Here is a 20,039-nt window from a genome sequence, read left to right on the forward strand (position 1 = left end):
TAAAATTACAACATAAAATGTGGTTTGTTATCCTCTTGTTTAAAAATATCTTCTATATAGTAGATCAAATAAGTTTTTAATGTTTTGCTAAGAGATACTGAAATAACTTCTTTAGAGTTGATGTGTAATTTAAATGGCTGGCTGCAAAAACCATTGACAGGACAGTCCTAGTGATCACCATTAAATCGTTTGTCAGTGTGTTAGTTATTACAGGATAAGGTAATTGCCAACAAGGACAATTATTTAAATAATTCACATGTTTCTTCAAGTATTGCTTATCCTTCTTTATAAAGATCCAAAGCTGAACTTAATAAAACCATCACATAAACCTCTATTTTATCCTTTTTATCTTTCCAGGGCCACTAACACAACAACAAACACGTCGTCTTAGTTTTGACCAAGACAGTTAAACATGAGAAACTTTTTCCAAAAGCTATGAATGAAGAAAACATTCATTTCTGAGCTAGCACTAAGAAATTAATTCATTACATAATAAAAAAATAAAAAGTGACTTTTGCACTGTGGTTTTTGCAGGAAGTTTCTGATTAAATTACGGATAACTCTTTTGGTTTTTTTCCTGGTTGAAGATGTACTCAAGTTAAAGTTAACTGTGTCCAAAGACATTAATTTTATACCACTATTAAAAGGAATTACTGTCTCCTTATTGTCTTTTTAACACATATGTGATAGCTCAGCCAATAATAGCTGATGGCATTGCTTTTGTCCCCATTACATCAAACCTGCAGTTTCACAGGCATAAAGCCGTAAGACTTGTTGACTGGGGACTTCTGTAGTGAATGGGCTGCTAAGGGTGAGCAGTACTTCAAGTGGCTGGTAAAAATGCTTTTAGTGAAAGAGCAAAACATTACTTGAATTTGATACATTTGCTTCAACAAACCTCAATTTCTGCTTCGACTTAGTGTCTTGCAGAGAATGCTGTGTATATTCAAAGTTAACCTCACACAAGTATATTGTAAATGTTTATCTGGAGCAATGACACCTGATATACAAGAACACACAGGCTGACAAAGATAAACGTTTCTAGCTTCTCAACCTTGGAAGCAATGAACATGCAAAACCATCTGAAGTTTCAAAATAAGTATTTCACAGGATCTATCACGCCTTATGTATGACCTTCATTCTGCAAACAGCAAATGCCTTTCCGAACATCACTACCCTGAAGAGTTCCCTTGGCTTGCAGGATTAGGGTTATACTATCTTGCAGAATATTTTGCTTTCTAATTTTATGATCAGAAGTAACTGTGCAACATCCCTGGTGGAACGTACTATTAGAAATGCATCTGACTATTTTAAACATTTTGATGTGACTGGCATTTTCCCCCTTCTTCAATGAGTGTTGAGCATAGATAAATCATTACTGTCTCCTTTCCTTTCCCTCATGTAATATTTTTACCTCTATTTGAATAGATGTTTTAGCATGTGAAGGCTACTAAAACTACATAGCCTGACAGATAACAGTTACTTACTCAAGCAGACAACTTTTGATTCCATTCCTGATTAATTATTTTATTGAGTAAAGTTAATCTATCAAGTCTAGATTTAATACAGATGTAAAATTTCATAGTTTTGAGTCCAGTTATGTCACCCTAAGACACTCAAAGTTGTACTTGATTAGTAATTGCAACAAGTATGTCAATGTGACTAAAAACGGTCTGCATTCTTCAAGCAATAAAACTGCTGTTGCTGTAATTTAAGATTATTAGGTATATTAAAAAAATATAAAGTTGTTAAAAGCAAATAATCGCTACAGGCATGAAAGGATATCAGTGGGCTAAATTCATTCTGTACTAATAAAGTACTTATTTTATTGATGACTTTACCTGATTTATAGGAGAACATTGATGAAATAAACAATGGGAAAAAAGGTTTCTCTAAAAACCTAAACACTCAGTATCATGCTGATATGGAAACAGCAGTCTCTGAAAACTTGGTGTTTCAACATTAAAGGTCAACAGAGGAAATCCCAAAGCTTCGTTATATTTCTTGTGATTTATCAAAACCCCAAACTATTTTCATTTATTCTTTTTCAAATGGCAACCTTCACAGGATATGTCTGCACAGCAAATTAGACCTACTCTGCTGATAGATTTAGCATAAAGTATAACTACCATAAAAGCGATTTCTTCTTGTGCTGCAATTATTGCACTAAATTTTCCATTTGGAAGGATGGGCAATATGGACATTACCTTGTTCCACAAGGGACTCTCTACTTTGGAAAGTGTCCATGGGTCAGATTTCATTCTCCCTTCATGCTTTTCCTCTCACAACCATCTGAAAATATAGTTAAGTTTTAGCAAATTACAAAAGAAAATTATTATTAAGGAGTGAAAGTAAAATTTCTTCCATTCTTTCACCATGTGTATTGTGCAAATATAGGTGGACAAGTTGAAAGTCTGGATTGTGAGGCCTGAAGCCTGCATTCCACGCTGAAGGAGATGTTCAGGTACAGCTTCCACAGATCTTTTGAAAACACAACCTGAACTGTAACAACCCCCTGATTCCGCAGCTGATCACGTGCACTTGAATTTACTTGCAAGAATCATGTCATATTTCCATCCAGCACCATTTGAGCTTTCATTTTTGAGCTTCACTTCAAATAGCTTCTTAACGTTACAGACCACTGAGATGCGAAAATGTATGACAAAATAAATGTTAAAGTGTTAAATAGCAAATGTTAAAGTGTTAAATAGTAAATATTAAATTGTGTGGTAAAGGAAATGATCAGCTGGTATGTATTATCAGCTTGAAGTAGCACTAATAACAATTTAAGTTTTATAATGTACCTTAATTACAGTACCTGTTTAAAAGAGGGCCCCCCTTTCTTAGACACACAGCTATACAACTGATTTAGAAATTCCATGGAAGTATACTCAATTTCATGCATGTGCTTAAACTTATATTTGATTTATCACTCAAATGACTTAATAGAACGTCCTGCCAGAGTTGTCTTAGAATGTCAGCTATACTGACCACTTACAGACAGATTCAGCATATTAAAATTTCCCTTCAGATTTTTTTACCTTATAGATCTCAAGTTCATGAAAGTTCATTGAAAGTGAGATGTACCTCAGCTACTCCTCCTGAATCACCTTGAAATCTCTGGAATCAAAGCTGAAGTTGAGGCACATTTTTCTTTGACATATATGGGTCTTTTATTAATAGAGATGTTTTCTTCCCTTCTATGAGTTTCTGTGAAATTCTACAGGGTTTAAGAGTCTCACTTTTCTCTATTGAAATATGATTTAGATAGATAAGTTTCAGTTAAATCCTCAGAAATTACATCATCTCCAAATTAGAATATAATTTATCTGTGACATCAGACATGCAAACTTTTTAAAGAAAGTATTAGATGTAGAGGAATAAACAGAGTGATAGGCAAATCACATTAATTTAACATCATCTCACGTTTAAAATCAAAGACAATCTGAAGTAAATGATCTTAAGGAAATATCAACCAAAAAACTTTCTGCTAGCGAATATCAAAGAAAAACTCATGAAGATTCTGTACACTTGCTATGGCCTTTACATGGGATGAAGGGGTCAGGGGATAGTCACAAAGGCTCATAAAAGAACATTGCAACAGCACAGATCAAACAATAGCTGGAAGATGCTGCACTCTACTAAGCAGCACCTAGAGTTTTTTTGCAATTTAGGTACAAAAAAGAAGTAAATTCCTGTGGATCTATTTTATGTTTTTTGTGCTGAGCCAAAGCTAACAGAGATGAGATTTCATTGTGCTTTTGTTTTTATCTTCACACTTCACTATAGGTTAGAGTAACTGGAACTAAGACAACTTTACTTCTAGAGAAGTAAAAGAAATCTGTTCTGGAAGCAGAAAGAAATAACTAAACTCACGTTTTCCCAATTATCCGAAACATTTTTCTATTGTATTTATTGAATTTGATCAAATCTCTTTACAAAATTCAAAAGAGATTTGCTACTTTGGCAGGAAATGAAAGTCAACAGTTGAAACGAACATAAAATCTAACCCTTATAAAAAATTAACCTGACATAAATGCATTTGAAAGTGACCATAGTTCAGCTCCCCTTAGCATTGTTGTTAACATTAGAGTCAAATAAGTGTAAACTGACTGTTCAAAAATAAAGTTTTGCAGCAACAAAAAAAAAAAATTGTCTGAAGGGCAACTGAAATTCAGACCTTTAGAATTTTTTTTTAATTATTATTATTATTGTACAATGGCTATATTCAACCTTATTTTAGAGATCTGACGGTCCTTGATAGCAACCTATACAGCACACACTATCACACTGCTGGCTTTAGTGGGGTGGACAAGAAAGTGATCTAATTGAGGTTATGAATACTGCATACTGACCTTATTGTGTGGATTTATTGCTTCAATTGATTTATAGCTTGACTTTTGAAGATTAATCCATTGCAATCAATGAGAATTAAACATACAAAAACTTTTTTAAAATGTCAGTCTCTACAGCATCCTGCTGAGCCTAGCATATCAGTTTTGGTGTAGATGGCCAAGATAAGGACCCAGGTCATCAACTGCAGTTTTAAATAATTTTCTTTCTCTAGAGATAAGTATATTCTTAAAGGTGTGCTTTGGAAAGCCATTTGAAACATTCATTCATCAAAGTTTTCTCAGAAATTTTTATTGTCTATGTTGTTGTCATAAGTTTGTAAGTCCCTGATAGGACAAATTGTAATTACTCATTCCTTTCTCTCTTACTCACCCTCACTACAGCAGCTACAGGCTACTACTTTTAGTTTATGAACATTTGAGAACTTTGGTCACAAAGGAAGGTGTACATATGGGATTGTCATGGTTTACACCCAGCCAGCAACTAAGTACCATGCAGCCACTCACTCACACCCCCCCCACCCCCGTCAGGTAGGGAGGAGAACCGGGGGAAAAGGTAACACTCATGGGTTGAGACAAGAACAATTAAATAATTGAAATAAAATGTAACAATAATAACGATAACAATTGTAATGAAAAGGAGAGAGGAATAAAACTCAAAAGAAAAAAAAAAGCGATGCACAATACAATTGCTTCACATCCACTGACTGATGCCCAGCAGTGATCAGCCCACCCTGGCCAGCTCCCCCCAGTTTCTGTACTGAGCATGATGCTCTGTCGTATAGAATATCCATCCCTCTGGTCAGTTCAGGTCAGCTGCCCTGGCTGTGTCCCCTCCCAGTCTCTTGTGTCCCTCCAGCCTTCTCGCTGGCAGGGCCTGAGAAACTGAAAAGTCCTTGACTTAGTATAAACACTACATAGCAACAACTAAAAACATCAGCGTGTTATCAACATTGTTCTCACACCAAATACAAAACACAGCACTGCACCAGCTACTGAAAAGTACATTAACTTTAACCCAGCCAAAACCAGGACAGGGATACTGTTGGATGGGTAGATAGGCAATTCTGTCAGATGACAGAAATTAAAGGCCTTGCTTAACTTCTGTTAGGTGATTTTAATTTATATACCTTCATTTCCAATATACAGAAAGGCAGAGAGCTAGGCTTTAGCTCAGTTCAGTCGCTGGAGACTGCCCAAACTCCGGTGTCATACACGTTTACAATAGGAAGCCGCAGTCACAAACACGGTTAGAAGGCAGTCCTGTGGTTATCAACTCACACATACTGTGGCAAATTAGTGGCATTTTCTTCAAATCCCAGAAAGGGGAATATAAGGGTCTCTGACCTAGTTGTTTCATTCCAGAAGACTAGCAAGAATTGCAATGGGATCAAACAGCTGCATCCTCAGACCAGGCAAAATGAAGACTAACCCATGTATCATTCATTACGTGACAGTGTTAGAGAAATCCAAAGGTCCACGTGACAGTACAGCCAAACTCAGAGATTTAAATGAACCTTACAAGTTATTTTAATTATTTGAGCTATTACATCAATTTTTAGTTTATGTTCATTTTGATAGCTAATTGTTTTTGCATATTTGTCACAGGGTGGAAGATACAGGAAAATACCTAATATAACACTGGGATGCTTACATTAGACATCCCTGATGAGTCATAGCTCAGACTCAGTAAAACATTTGTCCCAGAATTTTTTGTCTCTGAAGTCTGGATAAAATATACAAAATAACATATATTTTATATAATAACCAATAAAACTAGATCCAAATAATGCTCAAGGTCTGAATTAATGATGAAAAGAAATTCATCACTATTCTTATCTTGACTTATTTAACCAACTCACAGCAAAGATTTATAATCTTAATCTTGATTTAAGTTGTTAATCATGAGTGTATAAACTGTCCTACAAAACTGGTGACGTGACAATATCTAATTTGAGCAAGATTTGACAAATTAATTAAACTTCATAATAAAAAATACCCCATGGGTTTAAAATTATCCAAAGAGATAAAAGCAGGTTAGATAAAAACTACAGTTATGATGAATTTTCCTCATTGTTATAACTTTTACAATTAAAAATAAGAAATTAAACATTTACAACATACCCACCAAAACACCATGATGCTTAGTCTTGTTTTGAGCCTTTTAGAGCACTATAAAATTTTATAACAGCTCCCAGTCCGCTCTTACGCTAAACAATAAAGGCTGTTGGGGTATGTACCAAAGCACAAAAATTCACGAGTCCACCAGTCACACCTATATGCATCTCAAATTCCTTTAAAAGGGACAAACTAATTACTTGTGCTAGGTTCCGTATACAAAGCCAAGGTTGCAATTTGTCATAAGAATTCACAGCAACTTGTTTAAAAGCCTAAAACGCGTTGCAGATGGAAGACCCCATTTGTCTTCACATTTCTGGAATTATTGCAAAATAATCTCTCTCGAGCTAGGAAGACAGCTGAAGTTATGCTTTGTGGATGCTGTATTCATAGGAATAAATGCTATTTCACAACAATTTGCTTTTAGGTTGGAAGGTTCCTTGGGTTGGTAGAGGAAGTAATGGAGACAACACTGATTTTGCAATTCTTTTTTTAGCTTGGTATTGGAGCAAAAGACGTTGTAAAAAAGGTAATATATTTGTTTCACTGTTAGAAAGCTGTTGTAGTGTAATTCTGTCAGCTTTAATTCCTTGAACTAAGTTGTGCATTGCCCCCCATTCCTCCCGACTCAGAGCGCTGCCCAGAATGCATCAGACACTCACCCATTTCTATACTTTGTCAGCTGAAAATTGCTCCTCATCTTTGTTTCCTCTGTTCCTAACGGCACTAGAAAGAGGCTCTCAAACCAGACAGTAGCAATGAGGGCAATCCGTGGTTCTGTGAAGTCGCTGCCAAAGTCTTCTATGTTATTATTAATGAACATGTTCATTACTAATAACGAACACGCTACTATATGCCGAAAGGTCTTTGCAGAAAACCCTACGAGGCTGGGAAATTTCAACAGCTGGTGACATTTTTTAGCCTATATATAACCCTTGTGTATTACAAATGAAAAGCTGACATTTTAATCTATAATGAATTCATGACTGCAGTTTATAGTAACTATATATACGGAAAAAGAATTGATATCCTTCCAGACCCCCCCACGTCTGTAGTGTCACCTGCCACCGAGGGTTTCGCAGTCTCGTTCCTGGCAGCCAGCACTAGGTGGGGACAGTGACTCACACAACGCTTCTAACAGGCGCTTTCTAGCTCTTGGACCGCAGCTACTGCCAGCTAACATTATTTCATTTTTTATTCAGCTTATTACAGATCGCAGGATTACCATTGTTGGGGGGAGGTTTAGCATTTGTCTTAAAGAAAGTGAAATAAAATTACTCACGCTTTGAGTGGCTAGCAGGTCTCCCTGGATCTCTTCCACACACCTGTATGCCTATGGAAATCACAAAACTCAAGGCAAACTCTAAACGCAGTATTTCCAGAGTTTTCTTTCCAGCCTTCATATGGGTGAAAAGCATGTAGTAACAGTAACTCTGATCATATTTTTTGAGCCATAAAAAAAATCCTTAATTTTCAAACAGGAAATTTACATTTTTGAAATTTAGGGGTTTGAGCTCGATTAAATCAAGCCTTTAGGGAAGCGAGGATTCTTTTGAAATTGCTGGGGGGAAAAAAAAGAAATAAATCCATACATGTTATATATTGACTCCACGTGGGGAAAATAAGCTGAGCCTACCATGGAATATTCAATTGTGCTTAGGACAGTCTCCTAGTTAAGAGCTAGAGAGAGTTCTCACACACCAGCCAGGAACTAGTATTGATATCACACATCCCATCTCTTTCTTTAACCTCATACGAACTAGTTTTGAACAGTGAAGGGACATTAAAAGAGAAAAGCCAACAGGGAAAGATAACTGCATACAAGTAAACTACTACCAGGAGAGCGCTTTGCAGATATTTGGGGTTAAAATTTCAGAAGTGACTAGTGATTTTAGAAGGTATATGGCACCAGTGGGAGACAGCATGTCATTAGCAGAAAATAACGACACAATAGAGGCTGCAAATCTGACATGTTTGAATCCTAAAAGGTTAAACCCCAGGCATACAGTAAGCCTTTTTATTTAGGCTGCTGTTTAAGACAAAAGCAGCTGGAGTTCTTGTGCTGGTGTACTGTCTCCCTATTGTCTGAGAGATGGGACCTCCTGGCAGTGACGTTGTTTTGATTTCAAAACCATTTAAACACACTGAACTGGAGTGTGGGCTAATTTCCCAATGGCAATCCAACTTCAAATTTTGAATTTGGCTGAGCCTAGCTGTAGCTGACTGCAGCCTGTGCAGCCACGTTGGGACAATACACCCAAAAGGCTCCTCTCAAAAACATCTGCTCCAGTTAGCAGAGCCATAGTAGGCGTTTGGCAGATTTCACTATGAGACTGCTGACGTTTGATGGCAAACTGGCTGGAATTAATAGAGCCTGGGCTGATTTCTTTGGGTTTGTTTGCACTACTGCATCGCTCGAAAAGAAAAAGAAGAGAAATATTGATTATCACTGTGCTGGTAGAGGCTGTTCATGACTTTTGCTCACCAGCGAGAAGGGCGAATTGGCTTCACCTAATTGAGACTCCAAGGCATGCAGTTCTCTCTAAGAAGTGAATGTACTAAAAGTTGCTGAATGATGTGACAGACAGCACACCTAAACTAAGAAAACGCAGGATAATTTTTCAAGCAAGCAAGATAGCATTTCTCAGAGAACACGATGCAGTGGTCTACAGCTGTCCTACAGCTTTTGCCTAGTCAAAGGGGAGAGAGAGTTGGGCAGGCTACTCGAGGGTCAGAAAGTTGGTGGCTGAGGTTAGTTCATATACATTGACCTCCCTGGTAATCATTCAGTAGAATTATCTATAATATAATTTACTACTGGAAGTAAGGAGCTTCTATCATTAATATGGTCTTCCATCTGATTCCATCTAAGTACTCATAGCTTAATCGGGATTATGAGTTTTTCTGGCTATTTTTGAAGTGAGAAGTCTCGTAACGGTATTGATGATTTTTTTCTTTCTTTAAAAATTATTATCAGTACTGACAGCTAACCTGAAAATAAATGCCTAAGTGTACCTGATCATATGAAATGGACCAAAGAGGACTTCTGAAGATCCTAGTCAGTACACGGAGGATTTGTATTTATAGTTTGTGATGCATACCAAAAGAAAATCCAGGCTATCCTTCCAGAATATTTTTCCATGGTTTTATTTCAGTCTTCAGTGCCTGGCAAATAAAAAACAACAACAAAATCTAGCTTTTCCTCTTGGTTCCATTTTTTTCAAGGACTCATTCATATCTGTCATATTTCATGTAATTAGACTATTACTACTAAAAATCTTGAATCTAGTTCTGCTCTTCTAGGGGGGAAGCGTTACAGACTGAGTAGCTTGGGGGAAACAAGCAAGTACCTATTCACCCACCCACCTGTACCAAATGGTTTGTTACAGTTGAGCAGCTACGGTGTCTGTTTATAATTTGCAGTGATTTTGCATCGCCAGAGTCCTTGTTAGGCTGGGTAGTTTGTGTTTGTCTTTTTTTAACCTGTTTCTGAGTTACGGCCATTCCTGATGCACTCACAGTACCTTCTCCTTTACTTCCTTTTCAAATAGGAGGAGGTAATTACGTGCAATCTGTCTTCCTGATAGTAATAAACTTCTACAAGCCGTGCTGGGTACATATACTCCCAGTAGCCAGGGGAAAGGGGGATAAAAGACCATCAGAGAATCTGTGATAGGATATGAAGAGTATCAGGGTAACCACATGCTTTGGGACTTGATTTGGGTGACAGTAGAATGAATTTCAGAACAGTATTTTTTCCCCTTAGTAATTTGAGCTTAAGCACTCTGAACAAAACGTGGATATGCCTGTTTGGTAGAATGGCCTCTTTTAAAGCCAGCTGTGAAATAACTACTTCAAAAAAACCTAAACAAAACCCACTTCTATATTTTCTGAGAAGGTTTACCTCACATGGGGATAGTAGCATGAATTTCTTTTTCTGTGGAAAGGCAGGCATGAAATAAAGCATTAAAAATACAAGCTTTTAAGGTATAAAAAAGTCTTCTATCAAGAATTACATTCCTTCAAATGCCACAATGAAGCAAGCTGCACTGCAGTATATAATTTGAATATGATACTGTCTATAATCCTTTTGTGAACTCAAAGTAGCCTAATCTGCACGTCTTTAATAAACACATGAAAAAAATTAACAGATTAGGACTTACTGCCAAGGACAAGTGAGGGTTTTTTTTCAGTTATTCAGCTTGCACTCAGCAGTGCACATTTTTTTCTTTTTCCACCCTTAGTTTCTTTGTGTTTAATACAGACTAAAGGTTTCAAACCTTGGTATTTAAAGTTGCACTCAGTTCCATCGTGAAGAGTAATCAGATCTTCAAAGACTCTTTAGTGCGGAGCCTAGAAGACATCAGGAACTGTAGGTGCTCTGGAAAAATCCAGTCACTTTTTGTATTAGGCTTGAAAAGATAGTCTGAGAAATCCAAGCTGAAATAAACCCATTCATCAAAATTATATGCTATGCTTAATATTTGTGAAATATAGCAGTTGCATGAAATCGGATGGAAATGAATACTTCCCTTCAGCTTGGAAGCCATGGTATTTTTCACATACCCAGAATTATGCTACTTATAAATATCTCTCTAAATAGACTTGAATAATAAGGCATTCTGGACTCTGCATGCAGGGGTTGAGGGAGAACAAAAGGAAAAAAATATTCCTTTCCCTTTTACCTATAAAGAAAATCTTTAGGACAGGCCATAGCTTTTGAGATCTTCCTGTTATTTCTTGCCATAGCTGTGAGTTAAACTCCACTGAGAAATCCCGTATAGCTGAGGGAGAGACACTGCATTAGGCTGCAGGTCTGTGAGTGATACGTGGTATCCTCAAAGCTGCCCCGAACGGTACAGCTCTGCGGGTACCCGCTGGGGATGGCATCCCTGCTTTGCTGGGGATGGTGGGATGGCATCCCTGCTTTGCTGGGGATGGTGGGATGGCATCCCTGCTTTGCTGGGGATGGTGGGATGGCATCCCTGCTTTGCTGGGGAAGGCAGACAAGCCTGGTGTGTGGCTTTGTCCCGTTTTCCATTTCTAAGGTCGGGGTGGAGAGGCAACCTGAAGTGGTGATGCCATACCCACTCCTGTAAGGTTGAAAGGAGGTATCAAACAGCGAGAGCTGACAGTGTGGAAAACAAACTCAGCACACAGAATCTCAGGGAACTGTCTGGGCGTGCAGACAGTCTCAAGTAAACTGTGTGGCACATCTGCTATCCATGCACCACTTATGTGCTACTCACATACTCCTCCTAACAGTCATGTTCCTGCTCCCAGTCTCAGTTTCCTCCACACGCACTTATTCCTTCATGCTGCATATAGTCTAAACTGTTTCTTTCTCATAAATTATCTCCAGGTTGCATATGTAGCCACTTGTTGATATCAATCAATTAAGAGTTAAATGTAGCAGCAGGAATATAGTAAAGGACAGAAGCATGATCGGACAGCGCATAGGCATGAGGGCAAAGGAACCGCATGAGGGCGGTTGTTACACAGTGGAGTAAAAGAGAAGCACCAGTATGCCAAATAGACCAGTGGGGACAAAAGCAGCCTAAATGCTCAACTGAAATATATGAAAAATAGGGATACAATAACAGTGCCAACACTGACAAGCATCTACATGAACAGTGTAAAGGATGGTAATCTCAGTCCTCCAGTATGGTGCTAAATGGCCATCCATATGCCCCCTACAACCCCCCCAAACCACAGCAAAAGGCACCCAATCAGCATTCACACCTATGCTATCAGATACTGCTCAGGCCTTCAACAGCCACGTATCACGATCCCACACAGTATCATTTACAGCATATAAATACAACTAACTCACAAAACTACAACTACCTTACATTTTACATTTTCAGAAAGTAAATAATGCATAACCTTACTGAAATTCTTGCTGAACTGAAATCATTGGCAAAACTCCCACTGATTTCAGTGCAACTAGGGTTTGAATCATGGGCTTCAACAATACAAGACAAAACCCATAAAATATATTATTCTACCTGTAAGTAGAACTGTTGTTCTGCATTTAACATAGTTGCAAAAAGTCAGAAGAGTTCTGTGAAATGACAGTACGGTGTACTTTAATGTACATTACATACATTTTTTAATATACTGGCACAGTAAATGGTATGGAAGGTAAGGCATGTGAAATATAGTGGGGGCTTGTCCCTGAAGACTTACATACACAACTACTGCCAGATCCCACTAAACAGAAAAAAAAATTAAAAAGAAAAAATAAATTAACCTACAATGTTTATTGCACTAATGTTCAAAGCTCTCCAGTGCAGGCATAATAAATGGCTTTTAAAATCTCTCCTTCCAGTTCAGACTCAGACTGCATTGCTGAAATACTGCATTCCAGCCCCTGAAGATCTAATGCACTGTGGCTGACCTATTACAGATGATTATAAATTGGCGAAGTCCTTGTGTTGCTATAATTTTCTAGAGATTGCTTCTTAAAGCCAGAAGGTGGGGGGAAAAAAAAGAAGAAAAAAAAAAAAAAAGTGTAAACTACTATTTCTTCTGTCTGTGCCGGATTTAGCTCAGTTAGAAATACAAAGTTGGAGCCATAACCAGGGTACACAATTTATTTACTCTCCCATGTGAAATTAACACCACAAGGAAGCAAAAGCATGTTTAGGTCTATAAAATAAAATTACAAGAGGGGCTGCATTCCATGCTGCCTACTCTTGGGAGCTTTTGCAATTTTTCTACAATACCTATGCTTCAGTTACACATATATGAAATGGGGAAAATTATTTCCTGCCTTTGAAAAGATGAAAAATTCATCAAGGATTGTGAGATCCTATTATAAGAGCAATGCCATGCAAATATGCAGTGTAGAAAACTAAAAAAAAAAAAATACATTGCAGATAAAACTACAAAGTTTGCAGTTCTGAATTGTTACTACTTTATTTTGGTTGGGCAAATTACTTGCAGGATTAGAGTGTGTTTGAAAATTAATAGCAATGTTCTTTTGTTTCATTTTATGCAGTTCTGGAGACCAAAGGAGCCTCAGGAATTAATTGTAGCCTTCTAATAAACACAATGATGTAATGACGTATTTAACATTACTGTTTTTTGTTTGATTCCAAATAAATTGCAGATTTTTTTCTGATGTGATACTAAAACAATTACCATTTTGAAAAAAGGATAATTAATGTACAATTTTTTCACATTAGATCATATATCTCTAAAGAGTGCCCACAGATTTGATGGTCTTCAGCTGCTGTGTATTTATTTTTCATTTTTTCTAGTGATGTACCACCCCATCAGTGCTGACATTTAAATGAGTGAGTATTCAACACAAATGTGATCATTTGTATAGCATCCAATGCGGCACCATACTGAGATGATTGCTTCTGGGAGCCATCCATGGGTTCTCGAATAGGGGGGAAAAGCCAGGCAAAATTTTATCAATTTACATTTTTCTGTGATTAATTTTTATGCAAATAAGGGCCCGACCGTGCTCCCATCTCACCTGAATCATGCGGATCATCAAAGACAAATTGAGCATCACTTATTTAAAAAATAGGCTTTAAACTACTCTACAGCTGTGTTGGAAAATGCTAAGAGCAGGGCATGAACTTTTCTAATGTAACAGGAATAGATAAGAAAATGCTTCTTTTTGCATTTTTGTCCACACTGTGATAAACATGAATCTTAACAAAATCCTAAAAATTGCCTTTGTTTTATATTCCTTATGCCCTTGTAAACATTTGACTATGGGAATGCTACATAAGGGGATTTTTCCAATTTCAGAATACAAACAAATGTACTTGCAAAAATATATTGCTTGGTGATGAAAAAAAAATGTATTGGTTAGCATACCTAAAGTACATAGTTTATTTACATTTTTAGATAGAATTCAAGAAATCATCTGGTGGTATACTATAGTGGAAAGGGCCTTACATAAACAATCATAATGTTAGAGTGAAAGCTGTTAAGACACACAAATATGTAAGTTCTGTTTACAAATTAATACGTTCTTCCTTATTGTACATATCTGTATATATCTATATGTATGTGCCTGCCTATCATAAAATTGGAAATTTAGAGTTTGTTAAACAACAGGCTTTTAAAAGTCATTGAGGATTAGCAGGTTACACTAATGGAAAATTTAAAATGGTTGATGCTAATAATGAAAAGAATAAACATGAAAAACTAATCTCGTTATTTACAATTTATATTTCTCTTCCTTTAGGAAAGCAACAAAACTGTTTCTTTATGGCAGTAAGAAACAAGGCAATGTTATCAGCCACAACTGCAATTTTTATAGCTGTAAGACAAACAGCAGTCAGAAATATGAACAATTGTCCCTCTAATTTGCACTTGAAATTTGTATCCAGGTCTAAGAACGCGTTCTCACGAAAAGCATTCTCTCATAAAGAAGCTGAATTTTGAAAAGGCAGTTTCTCTTCAGAATTATGTTCTGAACATTGTAATATGTAATGTCAGTTCAGAGACTCATTTTACAAGTCTTTCCATAAATCGATATCCTTAAAGCTAATCTCAGAGGAGTAAATGTGATGTGTAATGGAGAAAAGACAGTCTTTATCAGTTAGAGTTTGAAAAAAAAAAAAAGGCCCAGGTACCAGACGATCTTATGGCATTAAAGATGTCCCCTTATGTGTTCTACATAAGAAAACTGTAATTTTATAGGTTTGATTATCCCACAATTTAATGAGTTTAAACTGTACAGTTGAATGTACATTATTTCATATCCAAATAGAATATGTTTGCACACACGTGGACATGATCAATTTTATGCTCAGACCTTCCCCTTCGATCCTGAAGTCCCATATCGCATGCTAAACCACTGACATATGGGTGACATCAGGACTGTATCAAAGCAAACAGGAGTCCTGATACTGTTCTAAATAAATCCAGCCCTCCTTCCAGCCTCCAGCCAGGAACGCCACAACTGATGCTCTTAAATACCCCAGACAATATGTGACCCATCGTTTCTGATGTTTATATATTCATCCCTTTCTCTCCCCCAGTTATGACTCTTGAGAAAAACTGTACTGCGGTGTTTGGATCATACCTAACACCTTGACTACATAAATGACACAATTCAGCTATTAAAAAGAAAAATATCGTGAAAACTAAAATATTAGGAGTGAAGGCAGTGAATTTTTCTTTTTATCAGGAAAAAGTCTTTTTAAAAAAGAGTGCTGAAGAAAACCAAGCTAAAGACAGCAAAACCTGTTTAAAATATTACAAGCTCAAGTGACCTACTTGGAATCCAGCTAAATGGAACCAAGGTTAAATAGTTGCCATTCACTGTCTTTCAACAAGCTTTAGCATCTTCTATAGAAAGTAACCTCTATGATTGCATTAATACAGAAATACAATAAGAGATCTATCAAGTCTGCCTTCTCTATATCACAGCTTTATATATATTACCCCGTGTCACAGATATCCATATAATTTCTCACACGCTGTAGTCATGATGTCCTACTGGAATAGTTCTGCTATTATATTAAGTAATATATGAAAAAGTACTATGTAGCAGCTTACAATGAGGCTTCTGAATCAAGCAAAAACATTAAAAGCGATATCCTGGTGCTTAAATCCAAATACTTACCACAATAATCTCATAGGATATAAGAGAGGCATAAAAAGATTATTTTACCAGCCACCGGCACACATTCTAGGATGGAAAATATCAGTTGTTTAATAGCTTATGATCATACTGCACATATTTTAGGGCAAGGAGTGGAAGGATTAGAAAGCACAACGTATGCATTTCTTTCCTCACAAAGACCATGTGCAGGTACTTCACTTGCCATGGGAATGTAAAACAGCACTAAAACCAAACAAAAATAACCATTTATATAACATAAACATCTGTATTCCTAGTTACCACAAAACGTGCAGAACAGAAAAAAAGCAAAATGTCAGCCTACTAATTTCAGCTGAAGAAAACTATATGTATCCTTTAATTTAAAACAAGCTAGTGATGTATATAAAAGGGATGATATATATATACACATACAGAGATTTCCTGTACACATACATAAGAATTACAAGGTCCCTTTTTGGCAGTCTAGGAAGTGAATGAGGAACGGCTAACAGGTACACCAAGGCAAACTGCTGGCCTCCTCAGGGCTGTCAGCTGAGGGGATTCCAACAGGTTGAGGTGCAGTTTAATGTCAAAGACAATTGCCACTCTAACATAGATGACCTGGCGTGTCCCTCACAGCAGCACACTGGTACCCCTCAGCTCAGAGCGATCGTCTCAGCAGCATGAGCATGAGGGGACAACCAGATTCCAAGCGCAGGGACCAAGCTTAGAAAAATACAAACACTTTTCTAATAGTACAAGAAGGCAGAGGAATTATGAAAAATAATTAAAAAGAGAAAAAAAAATAAGAAAATGATCAAAGCAATACTGTTGCTGTGACACATCCCTTCTTCCAGAAGTCAGGTGGCAAGTTGCTGCATTTTTGCTGCGGAGGTAGCAGCCTTTGGCATTAGTCCCATGTACCGAAACCACAATGCTCAGAGGGAAACGCTGCATGGAAGGCAACAGACTTTTGTTTCTGGGTAGGAGGGTAGTGACCCAGAAGCAGAGGACTGAACTTCAATGTCCTTAAAATATCTCTTACTGTGGTGGATGCTCAGAAAGATTTCTTTTACTGAGGTTTTATGCTCAGAAAAAAATATGGGTGTTATGGAAAGGAAAGATTTTGGAACTAAACGTACAGTATTTGATGGAGAAAATAAACAGGAACAACTTGGAAATGGAACTTTATGAATCTAGACAAAAATATATATTTCCATGTAATTCTTACTGACATAGATATTTGGTTAAACTTTCTTTTTTTCTCCTTTGACATACTTTCGTGAATCCCTGTTGCTATTATCTGGAATCTTAAATGTTTTCTTCGGTGAAGTTACTAATATTTGACAGATATCGTATATACAGATATTACCATGGGCTCAGCTAAGATAACGAGGTGAAAATAATGAGGGATGGCTGTCGCTGCTAGAAGATGAGATTTGTCAGAGTACTTTTGTACTGTGCAAGTGACTTCTTTGTTTAGTACTCACACTGCACAATTATGAAAAGGATCATCATACTTTTGTTCATAATTTTCAGATTAAATGGAGGAAATGTTATTTTGAAACATTCTATACAACCATAAATTAAATGCTTAGTTATGTTTTCAGATTGCCTAATTCCCATCCCTTCCTCCTCCATCCTCCCCCTCCCCATTTTTGACCTTTGAAAAACAGAATCAGATGGATTGTAATCAAAATATAAATTTGAATTCTTCCTAGCTACCGTAAGCTAAATAACTGGGTTTTAGATACATCTAGAACCCAACTATAGTTCAAGTTCTTTAGTCAACTGCACCTGATCTGAACTGACCTTTGTATTCCTGATAACAAGCACTTCCACAAGCCTCTTCATGATGGTGTTCTGTCTAGTCCTCTGGATTCTCCAAATGCACACTGTCAGCTCGAGCTCGAAGTGATATTACTTAATTTACACCAGCATGCTTCAGTTTCCTTACATACTATTGACAGCCATATTTTAATGGATAAGAAAGTATTCTTACCCCACCAAAAAGGAATAGATCCAAGAACAAAAAAGAGAGGGGGAAGATAACTGAGAAAAAAAAGTGTTTACTTATGAAAACATTTTTTGGTAACTGAGAAGAAATATATCCCTGCCTATGGCAGGTGAGTTGGTACTAAATGAAATTCAAGGTTCCTTGCAACCTGATCCATTCTACAATTCATTCTTTATTTCTTTATTATTGACCATGAATCACAGAATGACAGAATGCCTGAGGTTGGGAAGGACCTCTGGAGGTCACCTTGTCCAACTCCCCTGCTCAAGCAGGGCCACCTGCAGCCAGCTGCCCAGAATTGTGCCCAGGTGGTTTTTGAATGTCTCCAAGGACGGAGACTCCACAACCTCCCCAGGCAGCCTGTGCCAGTGCTCAGTCAGCCTCACAGCAAGAGAGTATTTCCTTCTGTTTAGAGAGGACCTCCTGTGTTCCAGTTTGTGCCCATTGCCTCTTGCCCTGTCCCTGGGCACCGGTGAAGAGAGCCTGGCTCTATCTTCTTTACACCCTCCCTTCAAATATTTGTACACATCAATGAGGTCTCCTCCTTAGCCTTCTCTTCTCCAGGCTGCACAGCCCCAGCTCTTGGCTTCTTCTTATAGAAGGGATGCTCCGGTCCCTTAATCATCTTAGCAAGTGATGAAGTGTATACTCTTGGATTCCACGTTACAGTCCAAATAGTCTTGGAAATAATAAAAATAAAATACGGACAATTTAGTATACTAGAAAGATAAATTCAGCCTAATTTATGCAGACATCTGTACTCACTGCTAGGCTCCAAGTTAAGAAATACAGATTCTGTTTCTTGCTAGCCTTTAACACATCATTTAATACCTCTGTGCCTCCGTTTTCCTCTTTGTAAAAATAAAGTACTACTTTGATTTCTAAGTTCTTTGCAAAAATAGAGTGAAAAGTTCCATTGAAAGCTAAGTATTACTGTCAAAATATCAGGAAGATAAAATTAATATTCATAATATGACAGAAATATTTTCTTTGAAATGAAGGAGACATGCTAATAAAAAGCAAAGAGCGCTGTGACTGTATTTAAAAATGGAGTGATATTGAGAAGGAATGTCAGGGAAAGTAGACATTTATCATTTTCTACATGTTTACTTCTAACTATATAATCACATATAATCATTTTGCCCAGAAAGTACATACTATAAAATACTGGTATGATAATCTCTAAAGAAAGTCATATTAAAAAAAGAAAAGAAAAAAAAAAAAGAGGGAGAATCATTTAATTAGTCCAGAGGAAACCACACACAACTGAGTTTTAATATTTCTTCTTTTTCCATTTAGTGAGCCAAAGGGATGTTCCTACTACTGACAGCATCCTTGAAGAGCTAGGCTGCCATGACAAATGGCAGAGTATTGCAGGATTTATATATGGATTGTTTCTATTCAGTGGTTTTGGGGGTTTGGTTTTGTTTTTTTGTGCAGGTTTTTTTTTGTTTGTTTGTTTTAAATATTGTCTCCCTGTGCTCATCTGCTTTGCTTTGCCTTAGATGCACTTTTTCCCTCTGTTTAATTTTTTTTAGTTCTGCTCTCTCTTCTTTCACTCAGATCTTGATAACTGAATTTAAAGCACACCCTAGTTCAAGGTTAACTTCTGAACCCATCAGGGCTGAGTTTTGCAGCAACAAGTACTGGAAAAAGTTATTCTAAGAGCAAGATCCATAGAGGCACTTATTGCAGCCTCCCAGCTAAATAAGTCTTTAAACCTCCCCCCAGTGATGCAGATGTGCTGGTGCCTGTCAGCCACCGGCATTGCATTGGTGTTTTTGCAGTGGACCCTGGTTATTATGGAAGCAGGAGGCTCCTGGTTATTATCAAATCATTCATACACAAACAGATACATTCAGACTCTGCATTTCAGTGGCCATATGCTGTTTTATAACCCTTCAGAGCACATGTGGATCAATTTTGGCATCAGCGTTTCATCTCCCCTGGAAATCTGTATTACCAAGAACAGGAA

General features: G+C 37.2%; 1 long non-coding RNA gene across 3 annotated transcripts in view; it reads right to left on the bottom strand.

Moving 5' to 3' along the window:
• LOC114015073 (uncharacterized) overlaps positions 1 to 20,039 on the bottom strand; it is a 178,172-nt gene that overhangs the window by 13,853 nt on the left and 144,280 nt on the right. For all 3 annotated transcript variants that reach the window (XR_003558829.2, XR_003558827.2, XR_003558828.2), the window contains exon 7: positions 2,208 to 2,292. This is a non-coding gene — a long non-coding RNA (uncharacterized LOC114015073). The remainder of the gene's footprint in view (positions 1 to 2,207; positions 2,293 to 20,039) is intronic.

The sequence above is a fragment of the Falco cherrug genome, chromosome 10 (assembly GCF_023634085.1).
Source record: "Falco cherrug isolate bFalChe1 chromosome 10, bFalChe1.pri, whole genome shotgun sequence".
NCBI lineage: Eukaryota > Metazoa > Chordata > Aves > Falconiformes > Falconidae > Falco > Falco cherrug.